Here is a 23,600-nt window from a genome sequence, read left to right on the forward strand (position 1 = left end):
GGAAAAACCTAAATGCCCACTGACTCGTTGAAGGGATAAACAAAATGTGAAATATTACTCAGCATAAAAAGAAATGAACCACAGTTACAACACAAATGAACCTCAAAAACAGAATGCCAAGTGAAAGAAGCCAGACACACAAAACTAGAGCTTGTGCAATTACATCCATATGAAACACCTGGAAAAAGCAAAGTCATAGAGACGGAAAATAGAGTAGTGGCTGTGTGGAGCTAGGGGTAGGAACAGAATGAACTGTAGATCTGAATGAGGTGACAAAAACACCCTCACACTGGATTATGATGCGACTGTATGTGACATAATAAAAAGACTGGAATTTGGTCTTTGTCCCTGGTTCTTGGCACAGGCTCCTAAAGTCCTTAGAATCTCCCGAGTGATGAGAATGGATATCGCATGCTAGTGAGATGAGCTGGTGGGAGGTGGGAGTGGGGACCCCCAAGATAGCTCCAGGATGAGGGCTGGTGGCCAGATAGACCACGGGCATGATCACAGAGTTGGCAGTTTCAGCCCCAACCCCAGGAGAGAAAGAAGAGCTGGAGACTGAGTTATCACACCAACAACCACTGATTCACTCAGTCCTGCCTACATAATGGAACCTCCATAAAAACCCGTAAGTGGCGGGGGTTCAGGGAGGTTGGTGACCATACTGAGGACCTGGGAGGGTGGCACGTGCTCCTTCCCACATACCCTGCCCTGGGTATCTCTTCCATTTGTGTATTCTGAAGCTGTACCCTTTGTGATAAATCGGTAATAGTAAGTAAAGTGTTTTCCTGAGTCATTTTAGAGCATTATCTGACCCGAGGAGGGGGCTGTGGGAACCCCAACTTACAGCTGGTCAGTCAGAAGTGCAGGTGACAACCTGAGACCTATATCCAGCATCTCACCTGAGGGCAGGCTTGTGGGTGAGCCCTTAACGTGAGGGTCCCTCCTAACCCCGACTAGTCCGTGTCGGAATGGAATTGAACTGCAGGACACCAAGGAGGCGTCCAGAGAGTTGGCAAATTGCTTGGTGTGGGGGAGAAACCCATACATTTCATGCCAGAAATGTTGTGAGTAAAAACAGCTCCTTGCACAACTCAGTAAAATTGCTGAAAACCACTGACAGTACACTTAAAATGGGTAAATTCTGTGGTATGTAAATTACATCTCCATAAAGTTGTTTTAAAAAAAGTAAACCTGCCAGGAAATAGGCAAATGACATGAGACATTGTGCAGGCAGGCTGTCCCAGAACACAACGTTCTGGGGCCCAGCTACCTGTACCGACAGGAAGTCCAGACCGCCCCCCCAAAGATGCTCCAACACCCTCTACTTCCATTCGTGCCAGGGAGGGAAGAAGGGTCAGTTCTGCTCCTGCCTATCTCCAAGAACAAATTAGATGCAGCTCCTTCAGGACCAAGGATGGCACAGTGTGGAATCCCACTCCACCAACATTGTACCCCATCCCCCAGTGGCCCAGATCCCCACTGCATCAGGGACCAGACCCCTTAACCCCACTCGAGCTGCAAATTCTTAGGGCACAGACCTCCCACAGCAACCTAAACCCAGCGTTTCAGTGTAACTCCCAATTCCATGGTAGACCCAACCCCCAGGGGGTCCTTCCACTCACCCACTCTGCAGGTTGCTAGATTAAAAGAGTAGGGGGTACTCAGTTCAATTTAAGTTTCAGATAAACTTACACTTTTTCAATATAAGTAGATCCCAAACATTGAAGGGAACATTTTTTTTAAAGATTTTATTTATTTATTCATAGAGACATAGAGAGAGAGGGGGGCAGAGGCACAGGCAGAGGGAGAAGCAGGCTCCATGCAGGGAGCCTGATGTGGGACTCGATCCAGGGTCCCCAGGATCACGCCCTGGGCTGAAGGCGGTGCTAAACCGCTGCTCCACCGGGGCTGCCCTGAAGGGGACATATTTATAATAAAAAATTATCCATCGTTTATCTTGCAACCCTGCATAGGGAATGAATGAGATGGTTCTACTGAGATATATTTTTATTCACTAAATCTGGCAATACTACCCCCAGAGCTATTTTATCTCCTGGGACCCTTTCTCTTCCCTGCTTCTGGATCTTTGTGGGAGCCCAACCCTAGAAGGTCTTCTTAACTTCAGTCCCAGGGACAGGCAGTTGTGTGATCAACCCTTTCCCTTCCAGAAGGTTCCAGGGCTTCTTATGCTGGTTGGTCTGCCTTCCTCTAAGCTCTACATTGCAAAGGTCAGGGCAGCCTTGCTAAGTCCAATAAAAGCTCCACCTTCCTGCTGTCCTCTGAGCCAGCAACACCTCCTCAAGCATCTGTAACTTTTTATCTATGTAGAGACCAAATAGCAGCTTCTCTTGCTGAAAAGAAAAGTTAGGGGCAGCCTGGGTGGCTCAGCGGTTTAGCGCTGCCTTCAGCTCAGGGCGTGATCCTGGAGACCCGGGATCGAGTCCCACGTCGGGCTCCCTGCATGGAGCCTGCTTCTCCCTCTGCCTGTGTCTCTGCCTCTCTCTGTGTCTCTCGTGAATAAATAAATAAAATCTTAAAAAAAAAGAAAAGAAAAGAAAAGTTAGCACAAGCTCTCTCTTCGGGCAGGGCCAGCACTTGACTCAGGAAATGCTTGTTAGCACGAATATTTGCAATTTCTAAAGCACCTACTTTGTGCCGGGCTGTGCAGTCAGGAACCAGGGCACCCTGTGAGGATCGAGGCAGGAAGGGAACTAATATTTACTGAGAGCGTGCTGAGCTCCAGGCACCATTCCAAGTGCTTTCAATGTACCAATTTATTCAATTTCATGCTTGTTTCATTCCCTTCACACCCTTGAATGAAGAAACTGCTTATTATCCACCTTTTAGAGACAGAAAACCTAAGGCACGGAGCAGGTTAAGGAACCATGCCCAAAAGGGGACCCAGCGAGTGCCACATGCTTTAATGACACAAGTTCTAGGAATCAACCACTGACTGACCAACACCTGGTCAGGAAGCATATGTCATCCTTTGCCAAGGGTTTAGGTTACAGGATCAGATGGAGGGGCACTCGGACCTGAAGGATACCACCCACCAACTGGGCATCATCCCCAACACCACCCAAAATAGCCACTGCTTCCTGGGAATTGACTCTGTGCCAGTCACTGTGATCACACAGATCTGAGACGGTGATGTCACTTGCTCCTCTAATTTAACTGCATCTTCGAAACCACACAGCAATCACCCGCATTTCACTGATGCCAAAGCCAAGAAGCCTGAGCTGTTTCCCCTATGGCGCAATAATACAATCTGTAAGACAGGGCGGGGGAAAGGGCCTCAATCATTTCGTGATTAAAAAAAAAAATGAATTGCTCAAGGATTTGAAAGGCTAAACCATTTTAAAAAGGAAAAACTAGCATTTGTTTAAAGAAAAGAAAATAATCAAATCCGGAAGTCTAAAGTGTTTACCTAATATCCAAAAGCAACTTTCGGTAAGACGGACACACTTTTTTAAGGGATAAATCTAAACTTTTGAAATGAAAAAGACCCAACTCTGTCTGGCCTTACATTTCCATGATGGGATGACTGGGTCTTCAGTACACATACAATAGAGTTAATTTCATTAAATGGGACAAGAAGTGATTGTAGCTGCCTAGAAAAAAGAAAAAAAAAACTTAATAATTATACACTCCCCTCCAAAATGAAAGGTCAGGCTGTCCTACCCAGTGAAAGTGTCACACGAGCCATTAGCCATTTAAGCCTTGGAAGTTCAGTCTTCGGTGTTCTGACTCCCAAAGCTGCTCCTCATGCCAGGTGCCTGTCGCTCCCACATCCAGTACGTGTTGTGCCGGGAACAGACCCACCCTGGGCAGGTACAAACCACTGGCCCAGGCAAGTCCTTTAAAAACAAAGATGCTTAAATCTGAGACACAACATCCCTTTGTCCTTTGGAACCTGCAGCATCCCCCCCTCTCGTCCAACGCCCAAAGTCAGCTAACTCGTGGACTGAGCCAGGTAATGTCACTCTCAGGATCCTGAGGATCCACTTGCCGTCTTGTGACCCAGGGGCATTCCTGGGTCTCCCTGAGCTTTTGTTTACAAGAACCTCACTTTTGTGCTTTTCTCTGAAAGTCCTTACCGGGAATTCATTTCTCGGGGGCGACAATTCCTCTGCTGGAATTAATCTGCAAACAAAACCAGCTGTGTTGGAGGGTACAGGAATGAGGGCAAAGAAGGTACCTTCCAATGTGACCAGTATTAATCTAATCATAACATACATCAAATAGAATTTTGGTTAAAAACCTGTGGTAATGGGGGCACCGCGGTGGCTTAGTCAGTAAAGAATCTGCCTTCGGCTCAGGTCATGATCGCAGAGTCCTGGGATCGAGTCCCATATTGAGCTCCCTGCTCATCAAGGAACCTGCTTCTCCCTCTCTTCCTCTCTCTAATAAATACAATCTTAAAAAAAAAATCTATAGTAATGATAATGTCACGGGGTGATGGAGCAGGATAAGAAAGCTAAATCCTCACCTCCTACGGCGGGAAGCCCACGCATGACATCTGATATGTAGAACCAAGTAGACCTGGAGGCGGACTGCCCTCAAGGAGGAGGGAACTCAGACCACCCCTGCCCCACTGTCTTCCCAGGGCTGCTGGTGATCACAGGGACAAGATGCTTTTGTAAGTCACGCTGCATGGTCACCAAACAAGGACCACCAAAGCTAGCAATGCAGCAGGAGCTGATAACCTTGCAGAGAAGAGGGAAGGACAGAAGGGAACCACTGGGCACCGCGCTGGAAGCTTCAAGGGCAAATCTCACCAAGTCCCACGGCTCTGCGTGGCAGCTGCCATCTCCCACCTTCGGTAGTGAGGAAACAGGCTCTGAGAGCTGAGGTCCACTTCCCAGGCCACGCAGGAAGCGGAGTCAGGACTGCACTCCAGAGCCCTCTGCATCCTGCCCTGTGGTTTGCCCACCCTGAGGGTCACGGGGCACACTCCTCTGTGGGTGAAGGCGCCGGGCGAACACAACTGAACATAACTTTCTGGTTTTAAGGTAAAAATGCCTCCACTCTGCTGATGTATCAAACAGCTATTAACATGTTCTCTACAGATTTAAAAAAAAAAAAACCATCTAGCAGGTACCACATTCATGGCTCCAGACTCCGTAAGGGGCAGGCTAATGACTCATTTAGTAACCCCCCATGATGCTCCTTAACATTTAAAATGAAATGGACAAAGTCTTTTGTGTGCTATAAAAGAAAAATGTAGCTCAACAGGTGCATTAAAAGGCCATATTTTTAAAGGCATTTCTGTTTATAATTATTGGCATTTGTGCTCTAATGCAAGATGAAAATCCTTCTGCTTAACACCCTGAATTCATCTAGAGGGAAGGAATAAAAAAATCAAGTTTGCCTTGAAAACCAAGCTACTTTTTCAAACAGCCTGAGACTCCCAGTAGAACTCAAGTCGCCCTGAGTTGATTTTGAACTATGAGCAACTCCCCTCTCTTCTTTAAAAGTTTATTCATTGATTTTTTTAGTAATCTCTACACACAATGGGAGGCTCAAACTCAAGATCCCAAAATCAAGAGTCGTATGTTCTTCCAACCGAGCCAGCTGGGCATCCCAACTCCCTCCTCTTTCTTAATTAAGAGCTGACTTTTCAGCTAAAAGGCCCCCTCCTGCAGGAAGCCTATGATGACTGCACCCGGCACTGGTGACCAATGCCTCCTGAATGCCTGGAGCATTTATTACCTGCAACCCCCAGTTCTCACATCAAACAATTGTGTGAGGACCTACCCATCCCAATTACTGCACTTGGTGCAGGGAACAGACCATAGAGATGACAGAGAAGGACCCCGCTCTCCTGGATCTTACCCAAATGAATAAACAAGAAGATATTATGAACTATGGAAATAAGCCAGCTGATACCACTGAAAGTGACTGGATGAGGACGGTGGCATGCTAATAAATGTTTAGCCACCAGCTCTCTTAGGGACAAGGGGAGGCCCTAATTCAGAGTGTTTTCCCATTTCTTTTGTGTAAATACCCTCACATCATGGTTGCCTGTCTGGCTCAAGAGAGTGGATTATTAAATTTTCAAAAACATTATAAGCTGTTAGTCAAGCTACCACCATGGCATCCTGGGACAAGGACTTGGGAGAAGGTGTGCAGCAGTGCGCCATTATGTGAGAGCTCCACCACATGAATGGGAGCACTGCGTAACCTCAAGATCACAGGAAATACCCAAATGTGGTAAAATAATTAGATTTTTTTAAGATTTTTTATTTATTTATTCATGAGAGACAGAGAGAGTGAGAGAGGCAGAGACAGAGGCAGAGGGAAAAGCAGGCTCCGTGCAAGGAGCCTGATGTGGGACTCGATCCCAAGTATTGAGGATTATGACCCAAGCCAAAGGCAGATGCCCAAGCACAGAGCCACCCAGGCATCCCATCCTCTTTGTTTTTAATGCAATTTGCTTCATCATAACTATTTTTTTATTTTTTAACTTATTTAAGAGAGAGAGAGAGAGAGCATGAGACAGAAAGAGCACAAGCAGCGGGGAGGGGTAGAGGGAGAAGCAGACTCCTCGCTGAACAGGAAGCCTGATGCGAGGCTCGATCCCAGGATCCCAGGATCATGACTCGAGCAGACAACAGATGCTTAACCGACTGAGCCACCCAGGCGCCCCTATATAACTTTATCTTTAATAGTGACTACACTTGACTAACAGCTTATAATGTTTTTGAAAATTTAATAATCCACTCTCTTGAGCCAGACAGGCAAGCTCCAACACACCCACATTAACAAGGGGGACAGAGAAGGGCTGTTCTGAGCAAGTGACTTTTACGATAAAACCAGAGAGGAGGGGAGGTGCCAGCCACGCAAAGATACTGACCTGAGAGGGGCCTGGGCTGCGGAGGGAGAGGAGGTCAGTGGGGCTGGAGCTCAGGCGAAAGAGTGCGTGTGGAGAGGCCGGCCTGGAGGACGGGCACACTGTGCAGAGCCTTTGGATGGTAGAAGTGACTTAGCTGACAGTCTCGTGACAACAAGAAGCCACGGAAGGTTTTATTAGGAACCTCTGGGAGAATGGGCCACAGGAGTAACAAGAGCGGAAGAAGGGAGCCCCTCTGGGCAGCTGTAACAGTTGTCCAGGAGGCAGAGGTGACACCTCCCGATGCTTGTGTGTGCTTTTGCAAATGGTATGTCTTAAAGGGGCCTTTACATTTTTCTTGCCTGAGCCCCCCAAAATGAATCACAGAGAGTAAGATACTCCTATTTTAAAGACAAGGATGGGACGCCTGGGTGGCTCAGCAGTTGAGCATCTGCCTTCGGCTCAGGTTGTGATCCCAGGTCCTGGGATCGAGTCCCACATCGGGCTCTTGCATGGAACCTACTTCTCCCTCTGCCTATGTCTCTGCCTCTCTCTCTCTCTCTCTCTCTCTCTCTCTCTCTCTCATGAATAAATAAAATCTTAAAAAAAATACAAGGAAACGGTGCTGAGGAATATCTCAAGGACTTCAACAAGGCTACAGGGCATATTAATGGTTGTGACAGGGCTTGAATTAGTGAACTAAAGGATCATATGCCCCACTTTCTCCAAGATTATCTGTTTTGCCTCATGTATCACGATTATTATCACCACCTTTCACTTTGAAAGATGTACCAATTTGAGATATAAATACAGAATGAGGGAAGACAAAGAACTATGTGAGGGTGCCCTGGAATTGGAGGTATGGATAAGAACTCATGATTTCTAAAGTGTATGTTTGTGTGCATGTGTGTGTAAATGGGCTGCTGAAAGGGCCTAGAAGCAAAGACAGCCCAGAAGCAATGCACACATCTCCAACCCAAATCTTGGTCTCTAAAACCATTCCTCAAGAAAGAAACCAGAGGTCCTCAAAGAAGTAGGTAACTTCAGAACTAGAACAGGGAAGGTACAAGCTAAACCTGGAAAATCTTATGCCAAAAAATAAGAACATGCTTGAAACAATGATGGGGAATGTCAAAAGAAGGAATTCCCATTGGCCAAATCTGGGACAATTTGAGCACCAAAATAATTAAGTATAGTAATGAATTACAAACCATTGGGAAAGATGGAAAAAAAGTATGGACACTGATAGAAAATAGAGCTTGGGCAGCCCGGGTGGCTCAGTGGTTTAGCCCCACCTTTAGCCCAGGGCATGATCCTGGAGACCAGGGATCGGTCCGGTGTCTGGCTCCCTGAATGGAGCCTGCTTCTTCCTCTGCCTGTGTCTCTGCCTCTCTCTCTCTCTCTCTCTGATGAATAAATAAAATCATTTTTTAAAAGTTTTAAAAAGAAAATAAAGCTAAATAAATTTACAGTAGAATGGTAACTGCCAACTGGTCAGTGCGGAGAAAGTGGCAGATTTGTAAAACCATCATTTTCGCAGCATTTGAAGAGAAGTTCTAGCAAAAAATGGTTTAAAAAAGCGACATCTAGAGAAGAGTCCAAGGTGGTGGAGGAGTAGGAGACCTTAGCTTCCTCTGGTCCCAGGAACTCAGCTAGATCGCTATGCAATCATGCTCAACACCTGCAAACTCAACTTGAGACCTAAGCAAAGAATAGCTGCAACTCTGCAACTAGAAGAGCAACCACTTTCTGCAAGGTAGGAGGCACGGAGAAGTGACAGCGACCCATGGGAAAGAGAGACCGCAGGGCGAGGGAGCCTCAGCAGCCGGCACTGGAAAGGGGAAGAGCAGCTGAGCACAAAATCACAAATTTCAGAAGTCTGCTCGGGTGAGGGACGTCCCTGCCTCAAAGGCGCTCAGGCAGCAAAGCAGGGGGGGAATCCCAGTGTGACAGTATGGTCTCAGGATCCCCAGGGGCTCACAGGGAGACCAGGGGTACCTGCGTGTGGCAGGGGAAGCCAGCTGCAATCAGCGAGCCCAGGAGCAGGCTCTCAGCTTGGGGTGGCCACAGACCCCGAACTGGGGTGCAGTCTGCATGATCGGTCTCCCAGCAGGGGCCCAGCAAGTGGTAGAACCGGGGAGACCCTCCCTTCCTCCCCGGGGCGGAGCCGTGCAAGGAGTGAACTGCAGGAGTCTGCGGGGCTTAGAGACTCAAGACAGGGTCTTGTGCCTGAGATAGACACCTTAGGTCACAGGCTGGGTGAGCACGGAGTGCAGATGGGGACCAGGGAGACAGGAGGGCTGGACTGCTTTTCCCTAAGGCTGCACTAAGGAGTGGGGCCCCAGCTCTCGGCTGCGGGACTGGAGATTGGGAGGCTGCCTTTTTCACTTCATCCTCTAAAGTTCTGGGGAAAGCCTTCAGGGAGGGTATTATGTCAGTGAAATAAGGCACTCAGAGAAGGATAATCATCATATTGTTTCACTCAAACGTGGAATATAAGAAATAATATAAGGAATTATAAGGGAAAGGAGGGGAACTGAGTGGGAAAAATTAGAGAGGGAGACAAACCATGAGAGACTACTAACTCTGGGAAATAAAGGGTTGCAAAAGCAGAGGTAGGTGGGAGGATGGGGAAACTGGGTGATGGGCACTGAGGAGGGCACTTGATGGGATGAGCACTGGGCATTACACTACATGTTGGCAAACTGCACTTAAATTTTTTAAATGTGGGGGGTGGGGGAAGCCACTTAGAGCAATCCGGAGCAGATTGCTTAGCCCAGCCCCCTGGCAAGGATGGTGCAATTCTGCCCAAAGACACTTGAGACTCAAGGCAACAGGACCCTCCCTAGAAGATCAGCAAAGAACATCCAGCCAAGACTAAGTCTACCCATCACTGAGAACTACAAAACTCCAGCGCTAGGGGAATACGGCATATGGAATTCATGGGGGTTTTCCCCACCATTCTTTAGTCTTTCCATTTAATTTTTTTACTTCTTTCCTTTTCAACTAATTTCTTATGTCAACAAGGTTTTAAAAAATATTTTTTGATTTTCATTTTTACAGTTACATTCTACCCTTTCATTATATTTTATTTTATATTTGTGTGTGTGTATGTGTATGTTTTTCTTTCTTTACAATTTTGGGATGTAGTTTCTTCTAGAAGACCAAAATACACCTAGAATATAGTGTATAGCTCTGTTCTCTTCACCCTTCTGATCATATTAACTTTTATTTTGCTTTTTTTTCTTCTTTTGTTTTTGTTTTGTTTTGTTTTGTGTTTTATTAAAGTCTTTAATTTTCATCTTTACAATCACATTGTATTCTTTCAATGTATTTAATTTTATTTTTGTATATTTTTTTCTTTCTTTACAATTTTGAGATGTAGTTTCTTCTAACAAACCAACCAAAATACACTCAGGATATAATGCATTTCTCTGTTCTGTTCACCTGTTTATATTCCTTCCTATTTTGTCTTTTAATTTCATTTTTGCAATTACATTCTATCTTTTCATTGTATATTAGTTTTTGAGTACATATATGTATTTCTTTTGTTACAAGTTTGGGATCTAGCTTCCTAACAAATAGACCAAAATAGACACAGGATCCATTATATTGCTTGATTCTATTCACCTATTCTATTCTGTTCTATTATATTCTCTCTCTTTTTTAAGGTTTTTATTTATTTATTCTTGAGAGACACAGAGAGGCAGAGATATAAGCAGAGGCAAAAGCAGGCTCCCTGTGGGGAGCCTGATGTGGGACTCGATCCCAGGACCCTGGGATCACAACCTGAGCCAAAGACAGATACTCAATCACTGAGCCACCCAGGGGCCCCTATTCTCTTCTTTCATTTTTTTTTCAGTTTCAGGTCTCTTCTGATTTGTTTAGTGTATATTTCTCTGGGGCCATTGTTGCCATTTTAGTATTTTGTTTTCTTGCTCTTCGTTCTTCCCCGGACAGAATGACAAGATAGAAAACCTCACCTCAAAAAAAGAGAACAAGAGGCAGTACTGACTGCCAGGGACCTAATCAGTTTAGACATAAGTAAGATGTCAGAACTAGAGTTCAGAATAACAATTATAAAAATAGCAGTAGGGCTTGAAAAAAGCATAGAAGACACTAGAGAATCCCTTTCTGAAGAAATAAAAGAATTAAAATCTAATCAAGTCAAAACCAAAAAGGCTATTAATGAGATGCAATAAAAACTGGAGTCTATAATGGCTAGAATAAATGAGGCAGAAAAGAGAACTAGTGATACAGAAGACAAAATGATAGAAAATAAAGAAGCTAAGAAAAAGAGATAAACAACTACTGGATCACAAGAGGAGAATTTGAGAGATAAGTGATACCATAAAGTGAAACAATAATAGAATAATTGGGATCCCAGAAGAAGAGGAAAGACAGGGGGGGCAGAAGGTATACTGGAGCAAATTGTAGTGGAGAACTTCCCTAATCTGGGGAAGGAAACAGGCATCCAAGCCCAGGAGGCACAAAGAACCCCCCTCAAAATCAATAAAAATATGTCAATACTTCAACATATAACAGTGAAATGTGCAAATCTCAGAGCCAAAGAGAAAAATCTGAAAGCAGCCCAGGGCAAGAGGTCTGTAACCTAAAAGGGTAAAATATTAGATTGGCAGCAGACCTATTCACAAAGACCTGGCAGGCCATAAAAGACTGAAATGATATATTCAGAGTGCTAAATGAGAAAAATATGCAGCTAAGAATACTTTATCCAGTTAGGATCTCATTCAAAATAGAAGGAGAGATAAAAAGTTTCCAGAACAAGCAGAAACTAAAAGAATTTGTGATTACCAAACCAGCCCTACAAGAAATATGAAATGGGATCCTTTAAGCAAAGAAAGAGCCCAAAAGTAACATAGAACAGAAAGGAACAGAGACAACATACAGAAACAGTGACTTTACATGTAATATAATGGCACTAAATTCATATCTTTCAATAGTTCCTCTAAGTGTAAATGGGCTAACATCCCAATCAAAAGACACACAAAAAAAAATCAGATTGGATAAAAAAAAAAGCAAGACCCACCAATATGCTATCTGCAAGAGACTCCTTTTAGACACAAAAATACCTCCAGATTTAAAGTGAGGAAGCAGAAAACCATTTATCATTCTAATGGACCTCAAAAAAAGTTGGAGTGGTGATCCTTATATCAGACAAGTCAGATTTTAAACCAAAGACTGTAATGAAAAGATGAAGAGGTGCACTATATAATAAAGGGTCTATCCAAGAAGAAAATCTAACAATTGTAAATATTTATGCCCCTAACATGGGGGGGCAGCCAATTATATATGTCAATTAATAATCAAATTAAAGAAACACATTGATAGTAATACAATAATAGTAGGGGACTTTAACACCCCACTCACTGCAATGGACAGATCATTTAAGTAGAAGATCAACAAGAAAACAAGGGCTTTGAATGACACACTAGACCAGATGGACTTCACAAATACATTCAGAATATATTCAGAACATTCTATCCTAAAGCAAGAGGATACACACTCTTCTCCAGGGCACAGGGAACATTCTCCAGAATAGATCACAAGTGGGTCACAAATCAGGTCTCAACCAATACAAAAAGACTGGGATCATTTCTTGCCTATTTTAAGACCACAATTCTTTGAAACTTAAACTCAATCACAAGAGGAAATTAGGAAAGAACTCAAATATATGGAGACTAAAGAGCATCCTACTGAAAAAAGAATGAGTCAACCAGGAAATAAGAGTTTTAAAAATTCATGGAAACACATGAAAATGAACACACAACTGTTCAAAACCTTTGGAATGCAGCAAAGGTTGTCCTAAGAAGGAAGTATATAGCAATACAAGCCTTTCTCAAGAAACAAGAAAGGTCTCAAATATACTACCTAACCTTACACCTAAAGGAGCTGGAGAAAAAACAGCAAATAAAATCTAAACCCAGCAGAAGAAGAGAAATAATAAAGATTAGAGCAGAAATCAATGCAATAGAAACCAAAAGAACAGTAGAACAGATCAACAAAACTAAAAGCTCGTTCTCTGAAAAAAATCAATAAGATTGATAAATAAATCCCGGTCTTTAAAAAAATCAATCAATCAATCAATCAATCAATCCCTGGTCAGACTTATCAAAAAAAATGAGAAAGAGGGATCCCTGGGTGGCGCAGTGGTTTAGTGCCTGCCTTTGGCCCAGGGCGCGATCCTAGAGACCCAGGATCAAATCCCACGTCAGGCTCCCGGTGCATGGAGCCTGCTTCTCCCTCTACCTGTGTCTCTGCCTCTCTCTCTCTCTCACTGTGTGCCTAAATAAATATCATAAATAAATAAAAATTTAAAAAAATTAAAAAAAAATGAGAAAGAACCCAAATTAATAAAATTATGAATGAAAGAGGTGAGATCACAACCAATACTGAAGAAATACAAACAATTATAATAACATATTATGAGCAACTATATGCCAACAAATTAAGCAATCTGGAAGAAATGGATTCATTCCTAGAGATGTATAAACTATCAAAATTGAAACAGAAAGAAATAGAAAACCTGAACAGACTCATAACCAGCAAGGAAATTAAAGCAGTAATCAAAAATCTCCCAACAAACAAGAGTCCAGGGTAAGGGCAGCCCAGGTGCCCTCAGTGGTTTAGTGCCTCCTTCAGCCCAGAGTGTGATCCTGGAGACCCGGGATCAAGTCCCACATCAGGCTCCCTGCATGGAGCCTGCTTCTCCGTCTGCTTGTGTCTCTGCCTCTGTGTGTGTGTGTGTGTGTGTGTGTGTGTGTGTGTGTCTCATTCATAAATAAATAAAATATTTTTAAAAATCAATGGGCAGCCCAGATGGTTCAGTGATTTAGTGCTGCCTTTAGCCCAGGGCATGATCTGATCCTGGAGACCTGGGATTGAGTCCCACATCAGGCTCCCTGCATGGAGCCTGCTTCTTCCTCTGTCTGTGTTTCTCTCTCTCTCTCTCTCTCTCTCTCTCTCTCTCTCTCATTAATAAATAAATAAAATCTTTAAAAAAAAAGAGTCCATGGTCAGACAGCTTCTCAGGTAATCCTATCAAACATTTAAAGAAGAATTAATACCTATTCTTCTGAAACTGTTTCAAAAAATAGAAATGTAAGACAAACTTCCAAACTTGTTCTATGAGACCAGCATTACCTTGGTCTCAAAACCAGACAAAGACATTAATTCAAAAGGAGAATTAGAGACCAATATCTTCAATGAATATGAATGCCATAGAAAATTTCTACCATAAGACTACACAATAGGATCCAACAGTTCATTAAAAGGATTATTCACCAAGACCAAGTGGAATTTATTTCTGGACTACAAGGGTGGTTCAATATCCACAAATAAATCAATGCGATACACTACATTAATAAAAGAAAGGACAAGAACCATATGATCCTCTCAATTGATGTAGAAAGAGCATTTGACAAAATACAGCATCCCTTCTTGATTAAACCTCTCCACAGTAGTAGGGATAGAGCAAACATACTCAATATGATAAAAGCCATATACGAAAAGCCCCTAGCAAATATCATTCTAAATGGGGAAAAACTGAGAGTTTTTCCTCTAAGGTCAGGAATATAGCAGGAGTGTCCACCATTACCACTGCTGTTCAACACAGTACTAGAAATCCTAGCCTCAACAGTCAGACGACAAAAAGAATTAAAAGGCATCTGAATCAACAAAGTAGTAGTCAACTCTCACTCTTTGTAGATGACATGATACTCTATATGGAAAACCCAAAGACTCCACCCCAAAATTGCTAGAACTCATACAGGAATGCAGCAAAGTGGCAGAATATAAAATCAATGCACAGGGATCAGTTGCATTTCTATATACTAACATTGAGACAGAAGAAAGATAAATTAAGGAGTTCATCCCATTTACAATGGTACCCAAAACCATAAGCTACCTAGGAATAAACCTAACCAAAGATGAAAGGATCTGTACTCAGAAAACAATAGAAAAAGAAAGAAGAAAGAAAGAAAGAAAGAAAGAAAGAAAGAAAGAAAGAAAGAAAGAAAGAAAGAAAGAAAGAAGAAAGAGAGAGAGAAAGAAAGAAAGAGAGAAAGAGAGAAAGAGAAAGAAAACTATAGAACACTCATGGAAGAAATTGGTGAAGACACAAAGAAATGGAAAAAACCTTCTGTGTGCATGGACTGGTGAAGAACAAATATTGTTAAAATGTCTATGGTACCTAGAATAATCTATACATTCAATGCAATCCCTTTTAAAATACCATAAACTTATTTCACAGAGTTGGAACAAATAATCCCAAAATGTGTGTGGAAACAAAAAAGATCCCAAATACCCTAAGGAATGTTGAAAAAAGAAAATCAAAACTGGTGGCATCACAATTCTGGACTTCAACCTCTATTATAAAGCTATGATCATCAAGACAGCATAGTACTAGCACAAAAATAGACATATAGATCAATGGAAAGAATAGAGAATCCAAAAATGGACCCTCAACTCTATGGTCAACTAATCTTCAACAAAGCAGGAAAGAATATCCAATGGAAAAAAGATAGTCTTCAACAAATGGTGTTGGGAAAACTGGACAGCCACATGCAGAAAAATGAAGCTAGACCTTTTCCTCACACCATACATAAAAATAGACTCAAAATGGGTGAAAGACCAAACTGTGAGGCAGGAATCCATCAAAATCCTAGAGGAGAACTCAGGCAGCAACCTTTGTAACCTCAAATGCAGCGACTTCTTACTAGACGCATCTCCAAAGGCAAGAGAAACAAAAGCAAAAATTAACTATTGGGATTTTTTTCAAGATAAAAAGCTTTTGCACAGCAAATGAAAAAGTCAACAAAACTAAAAGGCAACCTATGGAATGGGAAAAGATATTTGCAAATGACACATCAGATAAAGGGCTAGTATCTAAAATCTATGAAGAACTTCTCAAACTCAACACCCAAAAAACAAATAATCCAGTCAAGAAATGGGCAGAAGACATGAACAGACATTTCTCCAAAGAAGACATACAATTGGCCAACAGACATATGAAAAAAATGCTCAACATCACTGGGCATCAAGTAAATACAAATCAAAACCACAAGCGATACCACCTCACAAGGGTCAGAATGACTAAAATTAAGTCAGGAAATGACAAATGTTGGAGAGGATACAGAAAATGGGGAACCCTCTTACACTGTTAGTGGGATTGCAAGCTGGTGCAGCTACTCTGGAAAACGGTATGTAGGTTCCTCAAAAAGTTGAAAATAGAGCTACCCTACAACCCAGCAATTACACTACTAGGTATTTACCCCAAACATACAAATGTACTGATCTGAAGGGGCACCTGCACCTCAATGTTTATAGCAGCAATTTCTGCAATAGTCACACTATGGAAGGAGCCTAGATGTCCATAAACAGGTGAATGGCTAAAGATATGGTATATACATACAAGGGAATACTATTCAGCCATCAAAAACATGAAATCTTGCCATTTTCAATGACATGGATGGAGCTATAGGATATTATGCTATGCTAAGCAAAATAAGTCAATCAGAGAAAGACAGTTACCATATTATCTCACTCATATGTGGAATTTAAGAAACAAAACAGAAGATGATAGGAGAAGAGAAGAAAAAATAAAACAAGACAAAATCAGAGAGGGAGATAAACCATAAGAGATTCTTAATCATAGTAAACAACCAAAAGTTCACTGGAGGGGAGGTGGGGTAACTGGGTGATGGACATTAAGGAGCACATGTGATGTAATGAGCACTGAGTATTATTTAAGACTGATGGATCACTGACCTCTACCTCTGAAACCAATAATACATTGTATGTTAATTAATTGAATTTAAATTTTTTTAAACTCTAAAAAAATTTTTTAAGTAATAAGATTTATGTAAAAAGCAACTATGCTATTAATGATATATTACATAGGAGTTATTCCAACTTATACTTAAAGAATTTTAAATTCAAATATACTTTTAAATAATAATATGGAATTAGTCTTTTACAAATAACTCACAACATATTTTGTAAAGGTCCCTGTTGACAGTACAAAATTGTTACAAATTTTATTAAGAACTGTTACACAAAAATGCAACATCAATAATAAACCATACTTCATATTAAAAAAAAACAAAAGCTATATGTAGGGGGAAATGTGGACAAGAAAAGGGATATTCATGTGATCTTAAAGTTTCTCCACCCACATCGCTTCTTAGATACAGGGAGGAATAGTTCCTATACACTGGAAGAATCAGACAGCTCCTCTGAGTCCTGGGTGATAGAATCAGCATCTCTAATGAGGGCAAGTGGACATCATGGGCCTGCAGACAAACACCCTGAGAAGGGCACAACATCACTAGTGGAGTGACCCGATGGGGAATACAAACCCTAAAGCAGTACTTTAGGGAAAACATATTTGTAATCAGCTAAATTAATAAAAATGGTATGTGTTCATATATAAAGGCCTAAAAGGATACACAGTAAAGAGCTGAGAGTCATCACATCTGCAAAGTGAAAAAGAGGAGGCAAGAAAACGTGCACTCCCTGCTTTATATATTTGGATAGTATTTGAATATTTTGACAGGCATATACCATGCCTGTCTTAATACCAAAAAAAAAAAAAAAAAAGAAATATAATCAGCATCTCTGTCACTGGGGCTCTGGTGACTAAGGTCATTTGCAACAAGCAATGGCCTTGGCTGTCCTGCCTCTCTTAACTGAATTCTCTGAAAGGCTTCAACGACGCTTGGGCATTTTTCTCTCTGAAATGCTTGGCTTTAACAAAATTCTGAGTAGAAGTATGACCATGAGTCACAATTACAGGAAGGTTTTATAAATATTATGTAAAAATTACCTAAGGCAGCTTGGCTAAAACTTGCGCAAGCAGAAATGATTCACCCAAAACAATAATTGGGTGAGGAGGGGAGAAAAGTGAAAATCTTCATGGGTCATTTTGTTCAATATCATCCCATGCTGCCCATATCCAGAATGTTGGGATAAATCTTCCCCTTCTGATTCAACAGGCTTACATTTGTCACCATACCTGGGTTTGATTCCAAGAGCCAGGGACATAAGGCCCTTTCTGGACATGTTGAGGCCGCCATTTTGAAGAATGGTGTTCTCCTCCATCCAAATAAGGGGGAAAAAAACACATCAAACACAATTATATAAGGATAGTAGAAAAGCCCAGTGGATGTCTGTCTGGAAGCATTTGCCAAGAAAGTTATATTTATATCTATGCTCATACATCTAATCCTTCTTAGTATTTTCAATAAAATCACATCACATCAGACATCACCTGAAACTACTTCTCCTTCCTCAAACCTGTAACCAGACTCAACCACTTTTCTCCCTGTCACTGTTTTCACCAACTGCTTGAGGCTGAAGACAATCTCATCTGTCCTTAGGCCAAGACTTCTTTGGGCATTCTGTATTTTCCTCTATTTTACATTAAACCTGCTTTTCCCAAATTTCAGTTATATCTTAGCATCTCCACGGTGATTGCCAGATCGGTTTACAACCTGTCTTAAAATTGACTTAAGGTTCCACACAAATCTAAAGATTACTTGTTCCAACTCTCTGAAGAAAGTCCATGGTATTTTGATAGGGATTGCAGTAAATGTGTAAATTGCCCCGGGTAGCATAGACATTTTCACAATATTAATTCTTCCAATCCATGAGCATGGAATATTTTTCCATCTCTTTGTGTCTTCCTCAATTTCTTTCAGAAGTGTTCTATAGTTTTTAGAGTATAGATCCTTTACCTCTTTGGTTAGGTTTATTCCTAGGTATCTTATGCTTTTGGGTGCAATTGTAAATGGGATTGACTCCTTAATCTCTCTTTCTTCAGTTTCATTGTTAGTGTATAGAAATGCCACTGATTTCTGGGCATTGATTTTGTATCCTGCCACATTGCCGAATTGCTGTATGAATTCTAGCAATCTGGGGGTGGAGTCTTTTGGGTTTTCTATGTACAGTATCATATCATCTGCAAAGAGGGAGAGTTTGACTTCTTCTTTGCCAATTTGAATGCCTTTTCTTTCTTTTTGTTGCCTGATTGCTGAGGCTAGGACTTCCAGTACTATGGTGAATAGCAGTGGTGAGAGTGGACATCCCTGTCATGTGGAGAAAGGGGAACCCTCTTGCACTCTTGTTGGGAAGGTGAACTGGTGCAGCCACTCTGGAAAACTGTGTGGAGGTTCCCCAAAGAGTTAAAAATAGAACTGCCCTACAACCCAGCAACTGCAGTGCTGGGGATTTACCCCAAAGATACAGATGCAGTGAAAAACCGAGACACCTGCACCCCGATGTTTCTAGCAGCAATGTCCACAATAGCCAAACTGTGGAAGGAGCCTCGGTGTCCATCGAAAGATGAATGGATAAAGAAGATGTGGTCTATGTATACAATGGGATATTCCTCAGCCATTAGAAATGACAAATACCCACCATTTTCTTCAACGTGGATGGACCTGGAGGGTATTATGCTGAGTGAAATAAGTCAATCGGAGAAGGACAAACATTATATGGTCTCATTCATTTGGGGAATATAAAAAAATAGTGAAAGGGAATAAAGGGGAAAGGAGAGAAAATAAGCGGGAAATATCAGTGAGGGAGACAGACATGAGGGACACCTAACTCTGGGAAATGAACAAGGGGCAGCCAGCTGTGGGGATGGGGTGACTGGGGTGATGGGCATGGAGGGGGGAACTTGACGGGATGAGCACTGGGTGTTATGCTATATGTTGGCATATCAAACTCCAATAAAAATATAAATAAATAAATAAATAAATAAATAAATAAATAAATAAAAATAAAAATTTTAGAGCAAGTATGTTGGAAAAAAAATTGACTTAAGGGGATCCCTGGGTGGCTCAGCAGTTTAGTGCCTGCCTTCAGCCCAGGACGTGATCCTGGAGTCCCAGGATCGAGTCCCACATCAGGCTGCCTGCATGGAGCCTGCTTCTCCCTCTATGTCTCTGCCTCTCTCTGTCATGAGTGAATAAAATCTTTTTTAAAAAATTGACTTAACATTTTTAAAAGTACATCTTTTTAAACTTAAATAAGGAATTCTTTTAATGGAAAATGGATATGCCTTCCTAAAAATGCAAAAACAGTACCACTTGCTGTGTTAGGATATGCTGAGTTGCATGGCAGAAACAAACAATCCCAAATTCTCTATATCATTACACGTTAGAAGTTCATTCCCTGAGTGACTAAGGTTCACTACCATCCAGGCCACCCTCTCTAATGCCACCATCCCCTATGAACCCAGAGATCCAGGCTACAGCCAACAGACACCCGCCAAGTCAATATGTGATTCTACAGTCACTGATTATAGAGCTGAGCAATGACTACTGAAGGCTTTCCCATCTAAGTGTCAACTGTGCCTTCGGCTCACATCTCATTGGCCAAAACAGATCACATTACCATGCCCGACTTCAAGACGACAGAGGACCGTGATCCTCCTGTGTGTGTCCAGAAGTGAAGGAGACCAGACAGTGGTGAGTCAGGGAAATGCCTGCCATGTAAATCATGAGAAGACAGTAAACCCAAAAATAAACATAAGAATGAGCAATGTTATTAAATTCTAGCTAGATGCTGTTGCCTGCCAAAGGGAAAGGAGCCAGAGACAGAAAGGCGTTAAAGAAATACAAGCAGAAGAACCCCTCTAACATGCCATGGAGGACAGTAATTCCAAAAATAAGTGTAATGAAAATGAACCAGTAGTATTTTAAAGATTGAGATGATATATTCAAAGTGATTTATCACTAATCAAAGCACATTGCTTATGACTGAGGACTAACTCGATCACTTTTATTATTATTGTTATTAGTTCCATTCAGAGAAGCATTATGCACATATTCACTGAAACAGTTATGAAAACTGTCCAGCAACATTGAAAAATTCATACACTATATGGAAAAAGCAGTGAGATAACTGCTTCATAAAATTGTGTACTTGACACTGAAGTATCATCCAGCCTTAAAAAAAAAAGAAACCCTACCGTGTGCAACAACATGGATGGACTTTAAAGGCATTTTGCTTCGTGAAATAAAACAGATTCAAAACGACAAATTCTGCATCATCTCACAGATACGTGGAATCTAAAACGGTCGAACTCACAGAGGCAGAGGCCAGAATGGTGGCTACCAGGGGCTGGGGTTGGGGGAAAATGAGATGTTTCTTAGAGGGCACAAAGCTTCACTCACGTAGATAAAATAAAAAGTTCTAGAAATCTAACGTAGAGCATGGTGACAATAGCTGATAACACTGTACTGTATGCTTGCAGTCTGCAGGGGGTAGATCTTCAGTGTTTTTTTGTTTTGTTTATTGTTTTTTTTTAAGATAGTCACACAGAGAGAGAGAGAGAGAGAGGCGGAGACATAGGCAGAGGGAGAAGCAGGCTCCATGCACCGGGAGCCCGACGTGGGATTCGATCCCGGGTCTCCAGGATCGCGCCCTGGGCCAAAGGCAGGCGCCAAACCACTGCGCCACCCAGGGATCCCGATCTTCAGTGTTTTCACCACCAAAACAAAGGTGACTGACGAGGTGAGGTGATGGATGTGTACTAGCTTGATGGTAGTGATGGTTTCATGATGTGCAGGTCTCTCAAAACATCACATCTACTTTAAACATGAACAAAACTTATCTTTAAAATGTAAAAACAGGGCAGCCCGGGTGGCTCAGCAGTTTAGCGCCTGCCTTCAGCCCAGGGCATGATCCTGGAGACCCGGGATCGAGTCCCATGTCGGGCTCCCGGCATGGAGCCTGCTTCTCCCTCTGCCTGTGTCTCTGCGCCTCTCTCCCTCTCTCTCTCTCTCTCTCTTATGAATACATAAATAAAATCTTTTTTAAAAAAATAGGGACGCCTGGCAGGGTCAGAGGTTAGCATCTGCATGATCCCGGAGTCCTGGGATCGAGTCCCACATCAGGCTTCATGCATGGAGCCTGCTTCTCCCTCTGCCTATGTCTCTGCCTCTCTCTGTGTGTCTCTCATGAATAAATAAATACAATCTTTTTAAAAAATCTTTAAGGGGATCCCTGGGTGTCTCAGCGGTTTAGCGCCTGCCTTCGGCCCAGGGCGTGATCCTGGAGTCCCGGGATCAAGTTCCGCATTGGTCTCCCAGCATTGAGCCTGCTTCTCCCTCTGCCTCTCTCTCTCTCTCTCTCTCTCTCTCAGTCTCTCATGAATAAATAAGCAAAATCTTTAAAAACAAAATAAAATGTAAAAACATAAAAACATAAAAATACATATATGAATAAGGACTAGGAGAAAACTAGTCCTGTTCACAGAGAGTCCATGTGCTGGCACCTGTGCTAAGTGCTTTCGGCCTTGTTGAGTCATTTAACCCTCAGAATTACCACAAGCAGGGCGCCTTGGTGCCGCAGTGGTTAGACGTCCAGCTTTTGATTTCAGCTCAGGTCATGATCTCAGGGTCAGGAGATCAAATCCGGTGTTGGGCTCCATGCTGAGCATGGAGCCTGCTTGAGATTCTCTCTCCCTCTTCCCACCACCAACTTCTCTTTTGAAAGAAAGAAAAAGGAAAAAAGAAAAAAGAAAAACATTGAATTACCACAAGGCAGGTGCTACAAACTCCAGATAACCAATGAGGAGCCTGGTCACAGAAGGACTAACTAGCCCACACTACAGAGCTTGTTACTGAAAAAAACTGAGATCTCAACATAAGTCTGATGCTCAAGTCTGGGCCCCAAGGGGTTCATTTTAATTGCTTGCCCTCCAAAAGCTTAGATATGCCGAATGCATTACATCTCTTTATTTGCCATCAATTGATTTTGGATCGAAGCCCTCATTCTTTTGGGCTGGTAAGAAATTCAGCCCTAACTATTCTTCCTTTTTCACTAAAACCACAACCATTAACCACACCATTGCCTGCTCCTTTAGGACCATGCACAGGGCCTAGGAAATTTCCAGCACCAATTGGGAAGCTGCCCTGAGTCTGGCTAGCTGTCCACCATAGCTGCTGCCAGATAGACCATTCCTGCCTTGAGCTTCACCCACTCTGCCTCTTCCACACCAAGTATAGCACCAGGCATCTCTGGGATGCCCACAGCCCCTGCCTAGCCCACACTGCCCCTTTGAGTAAACATGACCATCCTCCCTAAGACCTTGGGGAGGGTTTCCAAAGAACAAGGTTCACGATTCCTGCTCAGGATCCCAATGAGAACAAAGGCCTTCTCCTGCCCCAGCCTATGAAATTTCTTCCAATAAATAAATAAATAAATAAATAAATAAATAAATAAATCTGGGTAAATCCTTTCATCTCTTTTAAAATTTCTCCCATTAGAATTCCTCCTTTCCTCCAACCCATTCTTGAGGGGGCTTTGGCCAGCAGCCACAAGTCAAATGGCTTCAGGACCCAGCCACAAGAGAGCAAAATGAAGACCACATGGTCCATGGAAAGAAGGCAACTGCTCCTCAGCACCTGCCCAGAGTTGTCTTAGGAGAATTTTAGGATCAGAGTTGCCAGATAAGTTTCCTGGAGATTTCAGAAATCACATGCTTAGGTGAAATTGCACAATCTCTAAAATGCTATACAGGTCTACGGAAATGCCTTTCAGGCATTATGAAGGCCAGTGTGTGATCCTTGGCTAACTTAGGCTTTGAAAAAAAAAAAAAGAAAGAAAGAAGGAAAGAAAGAAAGAAAAAAAGAAAGAAAGAAAGAAAGAAAGAAAAGAAAAGAAAGAAAGAAAAGAAAAGAAGAAAAGAAAAGAAAGAAAAGAAAAGAAAAGAAAAGAAAAGAAAAGAAAAGAA

The 23,600-nt window shown here is 42.2% G+C and overlaps 1 long non-coding RNA gene across 3 annotated transcripts in view; it reads left to right on the forward strand.

The window, feature by feature from the left end:
* Positions 1 to 354: 354 nt before the first annotated feature.
* Positions 355 to 23,600, forward strand: part of LOC112674147 (uncharacterized) — a 49,513-nt gene continuing 26,267 nt past the window's right edge. For 2 of the 3 annotated variants that reach the window (XR_003145258.3, XR_003145256.3), the window contains exon 1: positions 355 to 628. This is a non-coding gene — a long non-coding RNA (uncharacterized LOC112674147). Of the gene's footprint in view, positions 629 to 21,181; positions 21,377 to 23,600 lie in introns of those variants that run through there. The other variant, XR_007405580.1, reaches the window with a different exon arrangement.

The sequence above is a fragment of the Canis lupus genome, chromosome 24 (genome assembly GCF_003254725.2).
Source record: "Canis lupus dingo isolate Sandy chromosome 24, ASM325472v2, whole genome shotgun sequence".
Taxonomy (NCBI): Eukaryota; Metazoa; Chordata; class Mammalia; order Carnivora; family Canidae; genus Canis; species Canis lupus.